The 21,331-nt window shown below is 37.0% G+C and overlaps 1 protein-coding gene across 9 annotated transcripts in view; it reads left to right on the forward strand.

The window, feature by feature from the left end:
* brat (tripartite motif-containing protein brain tumor) overlaps positions 1 to 21,331 on the forward strand; it is a 603,590-nt gene that overhangs the window by 567,870 nt on the left and 14,389 nt on the right. Inside the window, exon 4 of one of the 9 annotated variants that reach the window (XM_074098338.1) lies at positions 11,802 to 11,844. The exons of the other annotated variants lie outside the window; for them this stretch is intronic. The gene's annotated coding sequence lies outside the window, so the exon portion shown is untranslated. The remainder of the gene's footprint in view (positions 1 to 11,801; positions 11,845 to 21,331) is intronic. 9 annotated transcript variants of the gene reach the window in all.

The following is a 21,331-nucleotide window of genomic DNA, read 5'->3' on the forward strand; positions in this document are numbered from 1 at the left end:
TCAAATTGGAAAATTACTTAGTATACTTAGGGGCTGTTTCACCATCCATTGATTAGTGTTAACTGACGGTTAAATGTGATGCCGTCTCCGTCTATTCGAACAAAATAAATAGATACGGCATCACATTTAACCGTCAGTTAACACTAATCAATGGATGGTGAAACAGCACCTTAGTATTGAGATATACATAAATGATAATGTCATAAAAACCTAATCTGTGAAATATCGACGTAAAGTATCGATATGTAAATTCTTAAACTACATAGGTACTAGATATATATATTTTATAACGGTTTTAAGCATAAAAAAACAATTTAAGGTCGTAAATGCAGTCTAAAGACGTAACATATTTAAAATGAAATCCTCCATTTTTCTGAGCGTCGTAACATTACAAAGTCGTTACACTAGATCTGCACTAAATCTACTTTTAACTGCGTTTACATTGAAGTTTTAGTGCAGTTCTATCCGAATCAGCCGGTTCAACCCTCACGTTGCCGCTACGTGATGTATTTACCCCTAATTGACGTTTATTTTAGGGGTAGGGCTAGGTGTAAGATTTAGTAACATTTTTCATTTGGGTAATGTTGCTTTCTGACGTTACCATTCCGAGTATATTTCATAGTTAGCGCGTTATTTGAAGGTACGAAATGCAATTATTTAGCGCAGGTTTTTACCACAACCAGTTTTTAGCATGACGCGCGATTATTATATTTCGGTATGCAAGGTTCACAGTTTCCCATACGCTGCCCATCACAACTGTATTCTCCTGTTGGGGAAACTGCGTCAAGTCTTCACATCACCAATTCCTCAGAGTATAAAGACGAAAGTCTTCAATCAGTGCGTCCCACCCGTCATGACATACGGTGCCGAAACATGGACGCTCACGTTAGGGCTGGTCCACAAATTTAAAGTTGCTCAACGTGCTATGGAAAGGGCTATGCTCGGAGTTTCTCTGAAAGATAGAATTCGTAACGAAGTGATCCGACAGAGAACCAAAGTTATCGTCATAGCCCACCGCATTAGCACGCTGAAGTGGCAATGGGCCGGCCATATAACCCGAAGAACCGATAACCGTTGGGGTAGACGAGTTCTTGAGTGGAGACCACGGATCGGCAAACTTAGCGTAGGACGTCCTCAGACTCGGTGGAGCGATGATCTTCGCAGGGCGGCTGGCAAGAGCTGGATGAGAGTAGCCGAGGATCGTGCTCAGTGGCGTGCCATGGGAGAGGCCTATGTCCAGCAGTGGACGAACATAGGCTGATGATGATGATGATGATGATGATGCAAGGTTCACAGTTGGGTAATTTTAAATGAAACATTATTTGCACGGTTTATTTTTTGTAGTGAACATACAGCTCTTTTCACCCAAACGATGTAAATTTGGGTTTATTCTGCTCCGGTACTAATTTTCTACTTAATTAGCAATGAAAACGTTATTTCGAATAATTTTAACACAACTAAGTACTTACTTAGTTTCTCATTCTATTCTTTGTACTATTGAGATGTTCTTGAAGTTATTTATACTCTAGCGACGTTATTTCGCAACTTTAACTAGCAATCAAAAGATAATTTAAAATTTAAATGAAAATGAACTCGAAGGCAGCTTGCTTTAGCTTCGTGTCATAAAAATGTTCTCTTGGAATTTTTAATACCTTGTTCATTATATTTCACGGTAATTTTTTTTTTCATTTTCATTTAAATAGATAAGTTTGAACGAGAGCTGTGGAGGTCAAAAGGGGAGGTCTTTGCCCAGCAGAGGAATGCTACATAGGCTATTTAAAAAATCGGCCAAGTGCGAGTCGAACTCGCACACGATTTGTTGTATGGGAACCCCCCTTATATATTCTTCTTTCTTAAATACATTCTTTGTATACCTACAATTAATATCACAGTGCTTTGGTTTTTACTGTTATGTTGTGAATTTCATTGAAATAAGTGAATAATACTTGTCACTAGAAGTCGTGAAGTATATAATACTTATAAAAAAAAAAGTATCATCCCATAAACCAAGGAACATGATGGATGACGAATTTCCCCGTAAAAAGTATAAGTCTCTAAGTGAAACCGGCTTTACTGGGTCTGGGTAACATCGTAAACGTCAAAAAAGGCATAATCATGGCACAAGCGAGCTTAGCTCTAACCCTTATGATTTTTCATATCGACTTGTGTGAGTCGCAAGTATTTGTCCCTGATAAATACTTGGTAAAAATACTAGGATCATTTAATTATGGACACACAATATATATATGTACATTAAATATGACAAAGTCGTCATTATAAAAAACAAAGAAAAATTGAACTTTAACTTACTCATTCTAAGCCTAAAAATCTTTAGTTGTGTCTAGTGCCCCTTATTTCGCATAACATTAATTGTCCTAATATGACTTCGCGTAACTACGAACTTGCATAATTATAAAGAAACATAACACTTATTTAGCATAATAATGAATCCCCGTAATTGAAATATGCATAACATTATTAATTGTAACTTAATCTGTTATAAAGTGAATAGATAATAATTTTATCAAGCGAGTGAATTAGCTTGTTCAGGGCAAAACCGACTCGGTTAGGTTAGTTTCGAAGATAGGTATTTTTTTGATAATAGCCCAATAATAGATATTTTTACATATAGTTTAAAACAATAATCATTTTACTTGAGTAATATTATTTTTTAATTAATTTTCCATTAATGTAAACACTTTATATATTGATTGACAAATAAAATTTACAATTTCATTAAAATAATCATTTAATGTTTATACTCTTTTATACTTATGCAAAGTATTGTTATGCTAATTAAACTTATGCCAACTTACCGTTATGCCAATCCAAATTATGCGCATTTACATTATGCGTACTCAGTTATGCGGATTAATGTTACTTATGCGAATTAATAATTATGCGAAATAACGTTATGCCTATTTCAACTAGGACAGGGTTTCTCAAACTTATGGCTCCACGTACCCCTGTTATAGTTTCTAGACGACAGCGAAACCCCCCCCCCCCCAAAGATAGTAATAAAATTGGCTGTTGGAGAAACTAAGTTTATTTATATTTCAATTGTCATCATAATAATAATGTATATTATTTATTTCAATAAAGTAACACAAATATAGGTAAGAATCATCTTGCCAACGAAAATACAAACTGAAACAAACAACAACAAATAACAAACAAATAAGTAACAAATTTGGAGTTGAAATAAAAAATACAAAAATACTCCAAAAACCAATCTTAATCACCTTGCCAGTCTTGCAGCCACCATCAAGGAAACCTTGTCGCGAACCCCCTACCGTCGAAAAACGAACCCCTAGGGGTTCGCGTACCCAACTTTGAGAAACCCTGAACTAGGACAATAAATTTATGCAAATTAATATAGACCCCTCCTGAGTCACCTATTAAAAGCATGATTTTATGGGGCACAAATACACTAAAAGTTAGGAGTTGTGACATTTTTGAGGCAGTTGTGCTAATAGTATAAATTGCAAACATTTTTCTATCAAAGTGATGACTGATGTCTCCTGATTTACGGGACAGAAAAACAAAACAAATAAGTTGATTGACCCATTTACAAATGTCACCCAGATCGCTACTATTGGCCAGGGTGCCACTAAGCCTGGCTGCATAAAAAATAATCGAAAATGGCATCTAATTTCGTAGAAGGGCCGTAGCCCATTCATAAAAAAATGTGACCACGAAAATGAGGTGGTTGAAACGCTCGGACAACCCTAAAAATACTCAAGTATTTCCTTACGTACCTACTTAAAATTTTCAGACGTGTAATTCAATAGGCACATTCTAGCGGTTGCGAGCAAATTTATACTGAACCCTTCATTTGTTAGCAAAAAGCGGGCCCGTTTGGGATTTGACGTACTTGTTTGAGTTGCGCTGTCGACAGATCCTTATAAATTGGGCCGAATGTTATTATGTTCAGTACACATTACTTTGCACCCACATCATTTTATTTGGAGCGAATTTTTTGGGCGATCACTTGTTTTTTCTATTTTCCCTAGGTAAGTAGGTAGGTAAGTAAATAGATAAGTGCAAACGATGTTGAACCGATCATTACACACCTGTTTTAATGCTCTTAAATACGTTTTTATTATCATCATTGTAAATTTTATTTATGTTTTCATATTACAGTCGAGTTCATAAACTTGTGAGCAAAAATGTGATCAAAAATATCTGAACTCGACTCTATTGTTAACGGCGTAGAAGCGTGTTCAGATATTTTTAATCAAATTTTTGCTCACAAGTTTATGAACTCGACTGTACCTGTTATGTCTTATCTATCTACAAAAGCTCTTAAATTAAAAATAGTATATTATTATATTGTCATAATTCATTATACCGTCCACAACATGATTGCCTCTATTTATGAATGATTACGTGAGTAATTGTACTTGTATAATTTAATGAAATACAGTCTATATTCCTATGCAATTTTCCTTTTAAACATTCGCGTTTACAAAGAAAATTGCATGTCAAATGACCTGACTGGAAATTATACCGTATTCCGCAATAAACCAATTTCAGAAATAGAACAATATTTAAAAGTGAACCTTATTTAGACGATGACAATGGCCGTCTAAAGCGCATAGTTAGGTTTGTGTTCTTTCGTCATTATACTTCGATTTGAAATTCGAATAGAAAGCTCGCAATAAATTAAAAACCATCATTCAAATTGAGAATGAGTAAGGGTTGCCAGTAACAAATAAAAGGCCTAATGGTATACATTTTTCCGGGATAAAAAGTAGCCTGTGGGCCATAAACTATCTCTATGCCAAAAATCACGTCGATCCGTCGCTCCGTTTCGACGTGAAAGACGGACAAACGTACGAACATACAAACCCACAAACACACACACACACACACACATTCTTTCGCATTTATTAGTATGGATTAATTCTGTATTTGAGAATACGATGTATTCTTGTGGAAATTCGCTTACATCCTTTCAATATGAATATGTGCCATATGTGGTTATAAATACATATATCAATTATTTGAGCTATCGAGTGTTTCATTTAAACTGGAAGGCAATGTACCTAGATTTACTAATTTAATAATACATTATCAATAACTAAGGGTAATCGAGGTTTTGCGTGCACCACAAGATATCCATCCGCATTGCAGTGAGTCTCCCTCGGGAAACTAAGCATAGGCTATTGCGGCTACTCGAACCCCAAAAAGATTGCTTTCTTCTTTTAAATAGAAAATACTGGCTGAACGGAAATACTGGCCATGTGGAAAATTTGTTTCGCAAAGTAAAACGAGTGCTTTTATTACGAGCGTTTCTGCATTCTAGAATTATAAAAATGATCTGTTTTTGGTGTAACAAAAATATTAGTGTCCACATGGGTTTTAATTATAAAAATGATATAATTAACACTTTCGTAGCTAAGTTCATAACGTCGTTCCATGAATCGTTATTGAATTCAACAGGGATCTCTTTATATTTAACTAATGGCCAGCAATTTGTCAAAGTAAACATTCCCCGTCCTAAAGGTCGTCCATTATGTATTAAACCTTCTTAATTTTACAAACGGCAGCATGAAACCGCATATTCCGTCGGTGTGCTGTCAAAACTTCGGCCTTAAAATCCATGAGTTTATTTTACCTACTTTATGCATGCGAAATTGAACTGCCGAGATGGGATAAAGTTCAAATGAACGAAGAAGTTGTACGACTTCCAAATGCTATTGATGCAATGCTATTCTGACTGAACAAACAAAAGTTCAGTATGAATGAGCACTTACTTTTTTTTGTGAACTGCTTCTAAAGTAACTTAATAAGCTTTGAAGCTTATATAATCGCATGTTTAATACAACTTTTTGACTGTAATTTCTTAATATTAATTAATGCTTAGTTGCACGAAAACATGCTTTTAGTTACTAACGTGCAAAATTTATCATCGCTTTAAAACAGTCGCGTCAAATAAAACCTATTTTATGATTAAAAAGTTAGTTGTTAACCTCCTTTATTCTTAAACAGCCAGTGTTACCACTAAAACAAAATGTGTTTTTAACAACCCTTGTTTCCGTATTCGAGCCTTCTGTTGTGATAGAATTTGAAATACGAACCACAAAATACAGCTTAAAAACTTGACCGGTTGTTCAAATTTCAAATTTCGAACGTCCGCATTCGAATCGCGTGCAAGCCAGTTGTAATATATTATTGCTCAACGAGATCTAAAACAAGGGACTTTTATTCAGCCAAGTTTTACAATGGGTTTATAATGCTACAAGTTTCAAATCACGCGAAATGAGCATTGTAATTAAACAAGGTTTCATAATTAAATTCTGTACATAGTTGGCAGACACTATTCATTTCAAAATTGGAACATATAGAACGAATCGAATGCGGGCTCAAGCTCATTAGGTGGTGACGAATGAAAAATTAAAAGCCGCGGCAGGGACGGAGTGATACGTTCGAAAGGGATGGCGAAGGCGTCTCTCTAACAGCCAATATCCGGTCTATCAGCTGACGGAAACAGCTGGCAACTCGAGTGAGCTGAAGCGCCATTCATTCTCAACGATTTTTTTTCGAGTGACTAACGATTTTTTCGTCTGTAACGAATTCGTCGCCATTTATTACGTCAATATTGGCACCAGCTGATGTTTACGGCGGAAATGTGTTTGACGCAAGTTTTATAGGCGTTTGACCTTGGTTAATGCCATTTTTAGTGGATTTATTCAACGCCAAATCAATATAAACACTACTTTGGTCGTTTTGATTAACGTTGCTGCGTAATGGTGGCTATCGCGTATGAATTCGCCACTAGAGGCGCTAGTGTAGCGTGAGGTCTCCGAAATGTCAAATCTCAGTTTTTGGGTGAGCTACGCGGGTTTATTTAAAATTAGAATAATTTTGTGAATATTTTGCAATATCTGAAATTAATTATGGCAAATATGCGTTTCGGGGCAATGAATGTCTGTGTTTTGAGACAGTTTGGTCTTTCGGAAACCTTTGTCCTCCCTTTTTTCCGAACAAAACAGGGACTATGCAACACTGTTGCATGCTCGATATTTTTATGGTACGGTTTTAAGGTGTATTAAATATGATTTTACTCTAAACTTTGTTTTCACGCCCGTAATAACAGACTTTGAAAGCCATACTTAAAAACCTCACGCAACAGTGCGCCATCTAGTGAGACAAAAAACGATAGCCCTCATTAAAGTAACAGTTGCACAATGTGGAATTCAGGTAACCTATTATGCGGCGCCCTCTCTTCAAACTGGCCATAGCGTTAGGTTACTTATTTCGTTAAGTTTACCGTAAAGTATCATAATTTTAATAACCATAGACTAGCATAATATTTCTCGTAAAGTCTTTAACTACGAGAAAAAACATGATAATCTACGGTGCGTAAACGTTTGAAAATAGAATAAATCAAATCTTGGTTCTCTATTGGATGGCATAAAATTATTTGTTATATTATTGTTACGCATTGCTTTTAGCCGAATTAGCGATATGCATACACATCATTACGCATAAAATTAAAAAGCATAAATACAGAAAGCATCATCTTCTTGAAGACTGACGTCAAATAGCATAAATACAAAAAGTCATAATAATAAATGTACACATTTATGTGTTATTGACTACGCAATTACAATCTAAAAGAAGTATAGTCAGCAAAAAAGTCTTCATTCGTTTAATAAATAATGATCAAAACCATTACGATGATTAGGATTACTCATAATCCTACATATTTCATGACTAATACTTGAAATAACGTAATGTTAGAGACGCCAAGGCTACTTCAAATAGGTCATATCGCTAACTACCCGTTACTCTAACTCATTAGGCTTAACGTTCACTGCGAATGTCATTACTTCGCCAATGAGCCTCATCTTGATGGATTAGGCTTTGATTTAACATTAAAATATCATTATCATCATTTACGTCCACTTGCAGGCTTTTAAATCTAGGTTTAAGTGGTCCTAAGTCCTGTCAGATCCATACATGAACCGTCAGTTTAAGCCTTAAATCGAGATTTAAAAAAAGCCTACAAGATGTACTTAGACGTAGAAAGTCCATTGTTGGACATAGGCCTCCCCCATGGACCTCCAGTTGCTTCGATTGGAAGCGGTCAACAAAACTAATGGGTTATAATTATTCCATGTGACATTTTTTTAACATCCAAATGTTTATTTTAATGCTTCCAAATTCAAAAATTAAAAAAAAGTTTTGGCACAACGTTCTAGTCAGTTTGATTATTTTATATTTCGAACAATGAATGCGCGAACAGGATTATGTTAAAACGGTTGAACTATATGTAGGTATTTGAATTTAGATTCATTTGGTAATTACCATGTAAATGAGGCTTCATCTTGCTTAGCGCCGATCGGCAATCTGCAAGTACCATTATCCAGTCTCGACTATAGTCTAAATTCTATAATAGCTTTTAACTTTATATTTCTTCGTCGTTTTACTCCATAAATATTTAGGCCAGTATCAGAATTGGTATTATTGGTTTACGATTCGTAGAAATGAGCATTACTGTTTTTTTTTATCGCTTCATGGGTTGCGTTCCTAAGCGAAGGCATCTTCTTTCTGCCAATCGAAATGGTATTTAAAATCCGGATCAGCGTTTGAAATGTTTTAAAAATGAATAAATAAAAACAGCCAGTAACATTTAGTTAACTACAGTGTTTGTATGTGCAGCGTCACTGAGCCCTGAGTCCCTGACCTACCACACTATACAGAACGTTGCGTAAAAGTGGGACTTGGAATAAAATGTGTGAGCGTCAAAGAAACTGTTTTGTTTACAACCATCTGTCGCCAACGCTTTTAATAACTAACCTAACCTAACCAACAAAAAGTTGGAAAACCCCCGACTTTGTCACTTCAAAGTTCAATATCTCAAAAACGGCTTAACCGGTTATGTTAAAATAAAACGTGTCTAGGAACCATCGCTAGAAAACATGCTATCAAATAAAAAAAACCGCATTCAAATCGGTACACCCGTTTAAGAGCTACGGTGCCACAGACAGACAGACAGACAGACAGACAGACAGACAGAGAGAGAGAGATACACACACGCACACGCACACGCACACACACATACACACACGCACTCACACACACACTCACTCACACACTCACACACACACACTCTCACACACTCACACACGCACGCACGCACGCACGCGCGCGCGCGCGGGGTCAAACTTATAACACCCCTTTTGTGCGTCGGGGGTTAAAAACAAACACGCACAAACTTCGATATTACCCAATCTCCAATTTGAATTTAGAATTATTAATTCATAATGCTATCTTCTTACTTACACAAAAACAAGCGAGTCGTTAAAATCAAGACAACGGGGGCTGTTGCGGAACTGTTCCGAACATCTGCGTTCAAACAAAAGTAATCGCAGAGTGAGCCGGCTTTATACACTCTGCAGTCGCATTTCTGGACTGACACGTTCTAAATTTAAATTTGGTGGTTCGTACTTTGAGTTATTCGAAAATGATAGGTAATTAATATCGGAGGTATTGTTTTTTCTTTATGAATCATTTAGCAGAACTGGTATAAATTCTTTGTTCGTATTGCACTGTTTTAATTAAAACGCAAGTGCAAGTTTCTTTGTTGGGCATTGGAAGAACCAAAGGAAATAATAAAGTGAAACAATAACCCAAGTATGCCTTTTTCAGCGAACTTCCTATTAAATTACTAAATGACGTGAATTTAAACTTCGCAAAGCAGAAAAAAATGCAAAAACTGCTTCAGGCAGTTTGTTTTGGCACAAATTAAAATTCCGCTGGGCTTCGGAACAAATTCGTGCTTAATTAAGCTAAATAGTCTAATTAGGGGAATTTTTAGAAGTTCACGTCGGGAATATGAAACAAAATTTGATTTCCTGATACTAGGATTGAGTTTCTTAATTAAAGTCATCCGAATACTTGATGCTGGCTGGAAAAGTTATTTTTCATTGGAGACGGCTCCATAGTAATGGAAGCCGATGGTTGAATTTGAAATTGGAAATCAGGACCTGAAGGAAGTGGAAAATAGATGGAACGTTTTATTTAATGTTCTTCTTTTTTCAATCCACACGTGGAATCACTCACAGAATGTTTTTAATCACGCAATGGATAATTTGGTAGTGAAACTGAAAATACCCTGCTATTAACTAAATGCACATTAACAACTAAAACGACGGTCAATATTTAATAACGGTCAATTTATTACTTCCGTAACGAGTCGAATTTTCAATAATTACAATTATCAGCTTCGATTGTTGGATTGATATTTATTGAACAGGAAAAATTTATGATGGATTTGTGGATACCATTAACATTAATACGTTTTATTAACTTAACTGCCTTATCCACAAAATATCCACATCTCTGTATATGTTGTAACTTTTATTTTGTTTTTGTATTTGGATGCATGTTTAAACAAATATAATTAAATTGTAACGAGCGTGTTCTCGTCAACAAACTGTTATATCAGTTTGGCGAGTGGATACGTACAGGAAGTAAGTGTATGTAATACCTATAAGAAATAAAAAAAAAATTGAAAGCGGGTGGGTTTGCCCTTTTGAGTTTAGTGAAGTGATGATTCTTAGAGGAGGGCTGTGCTTTGCAGTGGGACGTAGGTATCACGTAGGCCAAAATGATGATGATAATGATGATGATGATGATGAAAATTATCATGTTAGCCCAGTGGTTTGATCTATGGCCTCTCAAACAGAGGGCCGTGGGTGGGTACGAGATCGAGTTTCGCGCCTCTGATTTTCTCGGAAATGGTGTGCAAAATACCGTTAATAATTTCCCACGATCTTTTTGTTAAAAAAAACCATATTGGGTATGAAGCTACCAAATTTGTTAAAAATAAAGTTGTGTTAAATACTTGTGATTTATAGATATCATTTAATAATATTGTAAATCTGTTTAAAAAAAACCTCGTTGAGTTTCTTCTCAACAGAGGTTTTTCCGAACAGGTGGTAGATTTTTTTAACATTCATAAGTGCTTGTTATAGCCCAAATTGAATAAAGATATTTTGACTTTGACTTTGAATTCCCAATGCGCAGTTGGCCCGCGTGGGAAGTATAGCCCAATATTAGTTAGGGTTACGCTAGCTGACGCGGTTTGCACGGAGTGGGTGGGCGCCTATTAACAAAATAGTATGAGCAACGCAAAATAGTATGTGCGACGGATTGTACCGGCACCTGCGCCCGCGTCTGCAGGGCTACTACGAAACTCGAAACTCGAAGTTCGTATCGTACCGTGCCTCTCGCTCTCGTATTAAATAGTACAAGTGTCAGAGGGACCGCACGACACGAACTACGAGTTTCGAGTTTCGTAGTAGCCCTGCTGCTAGCGTAGGTCTTTATTCTAGCCTCATAGCAATGAGACATTTCTCTCGTCTATACTGCCTGGTTCACATTATTCCAGTAAAATCGTGCCAGTAGCGGTACCGGCCAAAAATATATCACCTTTACGTTTTTTTTACCTAAACTTTTTTATATAGTAAATTAAGTTTTTTTTTCTTATTAAAACGTCAGATACCATGCATGATTTAGACTCTATGTGCAACTTATGTTTGTTTTATAAATAGCGTACTTTATGTAATAGTGACAAATGTCAAACCACGAGTTAAGTATATCACACTGAGATGTTATAACACCCACGATCAGATTATATAGATAATGTAGTGTAAATAAATATCTAATAAAATCTTAACTTTGGTGTTAACCACTCCATATCGATTATTTATCTGGATGTGACCTTCCCCAATGTTGTCTTGGTGATAATGATGAAATATTAATTTAAGTTCCTTCTTTTTTTCCAGGTAAGTATCAAGAATCGCCATGGCTCCCCGGCCGACGATAAAGGTAAAACGTTCAAAAACGTCGAAACGCGTTAAAGTCTCTATCAGGTCGTTTGTGCGAAATGGATGGCGGAGCTCCAGTCGTTGGAGTCGTAAAACATCGCGACTCATTTGTTTTACGAACTAAAAATCCGGAGACCGTCGCTCGTCGTTGTAAACGTCGCTTAACGTCGGATAACGTTAACGCTACGATGCCTCGAGTTAACAATGCTCAATTTTACAAGTAAAGCGCTTGATTAAGCGGAGGTACGAGTGAAAATTTTGGCTTTCGATTTTGTCTACTTATAGTGTGGTAGGTGAATGCTCTCGACAAGGATGAATGGTGGGAAAAAGGGGAGGCCTTTGTAGCAGTGCGACACTTTAACAGGCATAGGGAAATAGAGTGTATTAAGTAAAAATATACTTTTAATTTTTTCGTATCTCTTGTTTGGTTCCATTCTTGTTTTATGTCCATATTTCGAGTAGGTATAAAAGCGTAACCATTCCATCTACTATAGATCATAGATTGAACTGTCAATGGTACTATCGATACTATTTTGACCGTGATTTTTTTTTCGTAAAACTGTTTTGCACCAAAGCTCAAGGCGATGCCATTAACCGTTAATGAGTTCTGTCCTGCAGAGACGTTCCTGGCTAATCACTAAAATGTTATACCAAATTGCCACCGAATATATCTATATAATGACAAATTTCAACTCAGTCATACCATACCGTACCATACGCTCAATTGGGCGGTTATGAGATGAGATTGCCTAAAACACGATTAATATGTTATTGAATAAACCTGTATTTAATTATTCTGTGATGCGCACGTAGACATTATCATTCAATTATTCAATTCAATGCCGGCTATTGTAAATTTACCTATAACAAGGAGCATGCTATAATTCTGCGCTATCAATAGTTTGTTAGAACATAATAATATTTATGCCCATGAATCAAAAACAAGGGTAATCGATACTGTCGACAACCAAAACTGATTTAAGATGTACAAACACGTAACTGACCAGAATCATTTCAAAAATCGAATCCCCAATATATTAAGCGACAAGCTTTACTGATTAAAATTCTATCCCTCCCTTTCACATCAACTTGCACACCCTTATGCTTCTACCTACCAACATAACTCAACCGGTGTACAAAACTAGAACTATAGCGATCACTTAGCACCTCCGTATCAATTTCGCGCTGGTGTCGCCACAAACAACTGTACAATTATCTTTGTAATCCGAAATAAAATCGTTAAGTGAATTTCTAGTCTTAACTTTATGCAATTTAGGTTGAAAGTGGTTTGGATGTGTGAGGGTGGTATTAAGTTACATAGTACGATGGTTGCATTAGGGGTGCCCAATGCCTAGGGGATCGAATTGCTGCCCATTAAGGGAGACAACTGTGTGGAACTTGGTGTAAAACGTCGTTCACACTGGCTGATAAAAAATGTAAACACAGATGGGACCGTTCGCTAATAGAAAGACTGGACGGTTTATAGAGAGTTCGTTGCAAAATGAAAGACAACTTTTTGACCGACCATCGACATGATTGTTTGTTTTATGGCGAAAAAAATATATTATGGTGTTGTAAAATAAGTCATGGTCAAAAAAATACAGTGTTCATCTTGTTATGAGCTCTAAACTAAACATCGATATTCCACTCAATGAGATAGGTCAAATTTTTTTTTCGCGCCCCCAATTTAAAACATTAGGACATTTCTGAGAAGTAACAACTCTACTCGGGATTTCGATCTTTGCCCAAAAGGTTGACACGTATTTTATGTGCGATGTAATAAATATTCCATTTCTTAAATTTGCGAACGCGTATGCGAATATCCGACTCGAAATTTCGCGAATGGCTTTCTTTTATTTTGAACTAGGAGTGTTCTCCTCACTATCACATTAATGTTTTTTAGGGCAGAGCCACGTTTCCACTTTCAAGGCAACAGTTGCCGATTCAATCAGCAACAGTTGCCTGGATTCGTGTTTATCAAGCAATTAGGCCGTGTTTGAGGCGGTCGCATAATTTTAGGTAGGTATCTCTGAGGGTAGTTATGGATTAGGCCTTTGATGTTAAGTTTAGCGCGGTCGCTAGTATTAATATTGAGATAATTTTATAATTGTACTGTTAAACTTTCTTCATCACCATTATCATCATGTCAGCCGAAAGACGTCCACTGCTGGACATATACAAACATAGGCTTTAACAATAAGCTTTCTTGAAGATAATTTATTTTTGTTTAAGTAATTTATTAGTGTAATCAGAATATAACATTATATTTTTAAAACTTTTAACGAAACAAAATTAAAATGATTTAATAAATCATTAAACGCCTATTTAAACAATTTAGGTAAACTTTACTTAAATCTTTGCGTCCTCTTAACTATATAACTAAATAAATCTCTTATTTAAAGCAAAATCTGGTAATAAATCTGTGTACATTTCTTTAATTAAAACTTTACAGCCCGTCCATTATTATAAATAGAAAGAAACTTTATGATCCACTAAGTGAATGAAATTTAATCCACTGTTATTATAGCTGATAGAAAATTAGTTTGATCCAGTTAAGCGTGAAATATTGAATTAAATAACGAGTCGTTTGTGCTAAACTAAATCCCGCCGTCTACCCAATTGATAATTAACCAAGCCGTCCTGGGACAAATATTTACAGTACGCTATATTACTGTTTGTTGTTGCAAATTGGGCGCCTGTTGCTTAGACGATCCATGTAAATTGTTACACCTCGTGAAAATATTGCAAACAGATTTACCCGGGCGCTAGTTGTACCATTAAAATAAGTTAGAAGTTTTTAAGTTTCAAAAATAATACAAAGTTTAAAAAAAAAAAGTCGTTGGGAGAGGAAGGCCTAGACGAACGTACCACGCTCAAATCGGGGACGTTCTGAAGAAAGGTCGGGTCAGGCAGGAGTACTCTAAACCGACGTGCATGCATGAAAAGATTGATGCATGTAGAGGAAGCGAGAGTTGTATGCGAGAATCGTAGCAAGTGGAAGGATGTAGTCTCTGCCTACCCCGTTGGGAAAGAGGCGTGATTTTATGTATGTATGTATGTATGTATGTATTAAAAAAAACTTATGCGTGTTCTTACGTACATACTGAAAAAACCATTTAGGAGCGGTGACGCTCAGAATAGATCAAACATATCCACGCTACAAGAGTGGAGGTGTGATTGGTCGATTCTGCCGCCTCAGTGGAAACGTAACCTAAAATGCTTTAAGTAGAAAAGTAACTGGCAATCAAATAATTTCCATTATTAAGATGATTTAAAACACTGGCCGCTTTGATTTTGATATGCCTAGAACGCCATTAAAGAACAATTTGTAACTATCAAATTCGATTTTCAAACGTCGCGCCTGAGTAGCTACCTCCGAAATTCAAATAGAATCGTTCCTCAGAATTTTAATGGAGGCAATTTATGGCGTCGCGCTACGTCATCTCGACGTAATCGCCTTACGCGATAATAGTCTTTAAGCTATAATTAATATTACTTGGCGTTATTGTTAATGAATGAGCGTTTGGGATGTCAGTCATGCATGGTGCTTAGTGTCGCGTCAGGGCGCCATCGCTGTAACGTTTGGTGCTTTTGTGCGTTTTGACAGCTTTGAGTTGGGCATTATGAAGTAGATAGGTACATAGGAGTAAATAAGAAAAACTCAAGTTCCTAGCTGTACTGGGAAAGATATAACTGCGTATGAAAATAGTTCTTGAAAAGGTTGAAATGAACACTGCAGTGTCCTCCCTTGCCTTGATAAAAACTTTTCATGGGTTTAAAATAAGAATTGTATTATTGCTTACCTCTATCAAAATATCTGGTAGGTAAGTCATAGTAACAAAATTTCAATGAAATAATATGGCAGATTAGATTTAAATATGTACTTTTACTGCTATATCATGTGTGTTACTTTTAACTAGGTATTTACGTATATCTAGCCCTCTTAGATATGGTAAAACTTAGAACTTAAAATACAATACGGCATCTTTAGAAATAAAATTTATTTTTAAGATGAACTCTCCTCCAACCTAGAGTTCCTCACAAAAACATTCAAAGTATCAAGGTACCCGGCAACTTCGTCCCAATAGATTTCCAAGAATTTGCAATTTTTCAAAGTTATACTCGCCGTCTCGCTTCATACATAATATTAATAAGGGACAGGAGATTTGCATGATTCCACTTTATTGAACAAGTTTAGTCTTGTCATTCAATATTAAAGATTAGGCGTCGTACTTTGTTGTTAGGGATGAGGGTGTGTTTTGATTTATGCAGTGGTTTGGTACACAAATAACTTGATATGAAAGAAATGAAATATTATGAATGATAATGGCATGCAATTTATATTATAAAAAAAAGCTTATCATATTGGATAAGTGATCGTTCACGTTCAGGTGTGATCTTTTAGAGCGTTTTCAGATTACCCGATCCGATATCGGTATCGGACGCCGATACGATATCGGATCGGCGGATAATCTGAGAAACAGGTAAGTATATATTTCATACATTTTACTTGCCCCAATATCGGTATCGGCGTCCGATACCGATATCGGTATCGGATAATCTGAAAACGCTCTTATTCAGTGGCATTTGAGATACTTAAAAAAAAGCATCAATTTAGTTACACTTGACGAAGGGCATAGATAGTAAAAAGTTTTTTAAATATTCTCTGCCGATTCCCAATATTTTTAACATGCTTACCTGTTTATTATTCGTCCAACAATTTGTGCTTTGTACGAGTATATAGTATTTACAGTCGAACCATTTGATTCCTGACCCACCGCAGAACGTTCTCACAGTAAGTTTCATAATAAATTGAGTTGTCAAGCAATGTGATGTCACAGTGACTTTTTCTACGAAAAGGTTCCACAGTGGGTCTAGATTCAGTTGGTTCGAATCTACATTCGGTAACTATTCTTATTAGAATACCTTTCTTACCTCTTCTTTTTCTTTCTTTCTTTTCTTACCTTTGATTAGTTCTTTATAAAGAACACGGAGGCCGCAAAGCTATACTAAAACAGCAAGAGAATCAAAAACATCTCAACCTTATCATGGCCGCGCCGGTCTAAAAAATTCAGATTGCCCGATAAAAATTGCCAGTACGTGACACATTTGGTTGTTTACATTAAAAAAGTCCCGTAGTACGCATTAAGTTGATTCGTGACGTCATAAACGCGGTGTTGCCACTCGTGAAAAACACGAGTCGGACATGTTCTCATGAATTTTAACTTTTCGAGCTTAAATTATGCACGCATAGCAACCCCGCTACGTTATATATTTGGGTTTATGAAACTCTTTTCTTAAGTTCGAGCGCTTGCGTTGTTTTAAAGGGTTTGCATGGGATACACAATTCTGATCCAATTTTTGTTCGCATTTTGTTATCCGCATTCACGGACCCAAGCCCTCTCATTCTGCAAGGAGGCCTGTGCTCTGCAGTGGGAAATACATAATCCGGGATGATGAAATAGTATTTAGTAATCACGAAAAGAACTAACCTTTTTTGGCCAGTCAAATCAACATTTCTGATGAAGAATTGAAGTTTTAAAACTGAAATAATCCAGTCGCTTCGTTTAAATTAAACAACGTGCTATAAGCATCTAGTACAATTATGTATGTAAACACTTTATCATACAAAAGCATAAAAAGAAATAAGATATCTCTCAAAGTCCTAATGTAGAAGTCAAATGAAATATAACATAATACGTAGTATGTTAACTTATACGTATACATACTCAAAAATCCTAATGAGGTCAATATGCTGTCTTAAACCGCTTTACATACTTATATTCTATAATTAAAAATACCCATCGACCCCTCAAAAGGTAAATATTGACATCTGTCCCCGCCAGCTGTGTTTGATCGGCATCGATTGGCACCAACTCATTATTATTGGCGATTTTCTGGGATTTATTGTGCCAATACTCCTTCACGATTCTAGCTCGCGCCAGCCGTATTGATCTGAAAAGAAAACAAAGAGATACAAAAGATAACCTTTCTACAGAATACTGTGAAACCTCTCGGTTGGTCTGATCCGAATTGGCATTCGCTACGCCTCAAAGGCAGCGAAAATTTGCGATTTACTCAAGCAAGATCATCCCTCAAACTTTATTTTTAAAAATGAGCTCAGAAAAATAAGGAGCTGCCTTAAGGTTATTCCCAGCCAGTACTTCAATCTTAAATTATTTATTGTTCACTTCAGCTTGAAGCTTCACCACAATTCACAAGCGCCAAAACGCGCTCTCCCAAACCGCCCCTACGTTTCAATTGTCATTAGCTCTTACAGACAATAATGCACTTTAATCTGTACATTCTGAGTCCGTTTCCGTTGGTTACGGCTTCTGATTTACGACCGGCCAAGCAACCTTTTCGGTTGCCGTAATCTGCTTCGACCCAATCGCAATTAATGAGGTCCCAACAGTGCGAAGTTGGTCTTATTGGCTAGTGGGCACGGGAACGCTGGATGTTCTCGCTCTAAAATTTATATTCTTATTTGTACTGTTGTATTCAGTGTGTTGGAGTTTCTTTGCGCGATAGAATCCGGAATACGGAAATTCGTCGAAGAACTAAAGTCACCGACACATCTGGAAAAATATGCAAGTTGAAGTGGCAATGAGCGGGCCACATCGCTCGAAGAACAGATAACCGTTGGGGGAGAAAAGTCCTCGAGTGGCGACCACGAACCGAAAGACGAAGCGTTGGCAGGCCTCCCACCAGGTGGACTGACGACATCGTGAGAGTTGCGGGAAGCCGGTGGATGCAAGTGGCGAGTTGTCGTTCATTGTGGCTTTCTAAGGGGGAGGCCTTTCAGCAGTGGACGTCTTCCGACTGATGATGATGATGATGATTGAGTGTGTAACCTTAGTAAAAAAAGTATGCTCTGGTTTTCTAACTGAAGTTACGAGCAATGTACAGCAAACTTTACTGAAGTATGTCTCGTCTCGTACCAAGCCATAGCTATACCGACTTCGATGCCCACGCGCGCGGGTATGCACACTACGTTGAAAACACTAACAATCTACGAAGTGAAATTTTGAAGCTTAATAACGAACATTCGAACTTTACACAAGAAAATAATTGTTAATTGCTATTATATATTCATTAGTTTTTCATAATGCCCACGTGGCTAAATGATAATATAAAAAATATACAAGAAAAATAACCTAACCATAAAAAAATCATTTTTAATAGAACTTTTTTTTGCTGGATGTACTTTTTGTTGACTGTACTTGCATCGTCACCCAAACTACATTTGCATACCAAATTTCAAGTCGATGCTATTAACCGTTGAAGAGTTCCTTCCTGCGGAGACGATCGTGACTGGACTACCAGGATGTCATTACTAGATTATTGGAAGTTGGTCAAATTTAACTTGCAAGATTTGATTACAGACAGACAGACATACAACGGGACAGGTGAAACTAAATACTCTTGTATACATATAGATATCAAGTTGCGAACTAGACTTTCGTTTACCAAAGAACACCAATTGTAAGAGTTCCTATGTCAACGTTAAAGGATCAACAAGGAACTTTCTGGGCAGTTAGAAAACCGACCAACTGTGAGCGAATTTGAAGTCAAATAGAAGAATGTAGCTACATTTGGTGTTATTTAAAAAGACATTGCTCAGAAACAATTGAACTAGATACGGACGGTCGTAAGAAAATGATGTAACATTATACGCGACTACGCGTACATGTCCACAATTCGGTTTGAGGCGTCATCACCAAGTCAAATGCTCGCATTCTCATGTTAATCCACACGGTGTCGCCATTTCCATCCAATCATATATCAGCGGACTAAGGAGGGCCAGGGCTAGTCTACTCCCAAGAGATATGTTCGCACAATAACACACAATTTTCATCTATTGTGCCCCATTTCCGCCGCAAATATCCTTAATAATTCCTTACAAATTCGAATTATCTCATTACAACAAATCCCTTATATCGTACAATAATCCGAGCTAGTTAAATTTTGCCGCTGTTGATTGAGGCTCTGTTGATTTAAAAGTGTGTTTCTAACAGGCAATTTCGGAAGGTTTAATCGTTTAATCTGAATACGATTGTTTCTTTATCAATAAGACTTGTGAAATTGGGAATGAGCCTTGCCTTTTATTAATACCATGGTTATGCTAAAATGTTCGGATTGTATGGCGCCCTTTTGTCTCGATTCACATTTCAGTTTGAAACCTATTTCGCATAGGCTTTGTTCGTAACAATGTATAGCGGGAATCTGTGCTCGTATGTCTACACTATCAGGCATGATCGAACGCGTATATAGCTGAACGCTGACTAGAACGCATCGTTGCACGTCTAATTGTGGGTATGCGGGAAGCTGCATGAAATCTCTATTGCTCTGGGAATTGTGGTGATTAACTGACGCTCATTCCAGAGCTGTGGCTTTTTGGATGTTTGCTGGCGTGGAATGAATTTAGTGTAGAGGAAAAATGGCTGCCGGATACCTCTATTAGTATCTAATACAGTCGACCAAAACTTGCTTAAGGATTGATCATTTGCATCAACCTAAAACTCAACCTCATAGATATTTTCTTGAGTAAGAAATGCTGTCATTATTGGTAGTTTTTTTTTGGTTATACTCGTTCTATAACTATACTAAAAATAGTTTCACAGCGGTTTATAAATATGACGTAAATGAGTTACGACAGTTATTAAAGCATTGCAGTATAATATAGAACACGTTAACCGTAGATTAAAACAAGCAGCGTGGTACCAAATTAATTCGCTCCTTAATTACACGTAAACAAAGCGGACGTCCTCTATCTCTAAACATGCAAGTTTGTGACACAATAATCCCTTGTCAGGGTTGAAGCATCGCCGCGCTTACAAATAAACCACTTTAATGCATAGCGTATCGTGCTGTTACTCTCAAAGGGAATAAACAGTAGCGATATAGTTCCGAATTCCGCCTGCAAATTTTATCATTAGTCGCCTCCCAGCATGGCCATTTCGTATGCAGCGCATAGGCAATGCAATCGAGCCGACGTCACTGTCACAGGGGACTAAGCCGGACCAACCGCTGTAATGTATTGCTGAAGCTTACCTCGTAAATTCCCGTATTGCTCCCGAGTCTATTCAATCAGACACTATCGGAAATTTCGATGAGCTAAGAATTCCATACAAAGCTAATTAAGTGTTCAAGTTTATCTTCGAACGCTTCCAATTTCATACCTTTTTGTTGAGAATTCTGGCTACCTTCTATAAAACAAGGCCATTCACCTCGCAAATATCTCTCCCCTTAGGTACTCTTCTAAACACGAGGGAGTCAAAATAAATTTCCACCCTCACCCTAATTCGAATGAGCACGAAGTATCCCCTTTCGATTCGCCCCATGTGTTGCCATGGCGACGGGCGCCCTTTGTAGGGACTGCACCGAACCCCGATGTAAACATTCCAGAGGCGTTCCCGAAATGCACTTTTCGGCTCGCCGCGCCGTCGCCTTTATTGATGTTGTTGCCACTGCTTTCGCTCCTTCCG

This window comes from Choristoneura fumiferana, chromosome 15 (assembly GCF_025370935.1).
Source record: "Choristoneura fumiferana chromosome 15, NRCan_CFum_1, whole genome shotgun sequence".
In the NCBI taxonomy this organism is placed as follows: Eukaryota; Metazoa; Arthropoda; class Insecta; order Lepidoptera; family Tortricidae; genus Choristoneura; species Choristoneura fumiferana.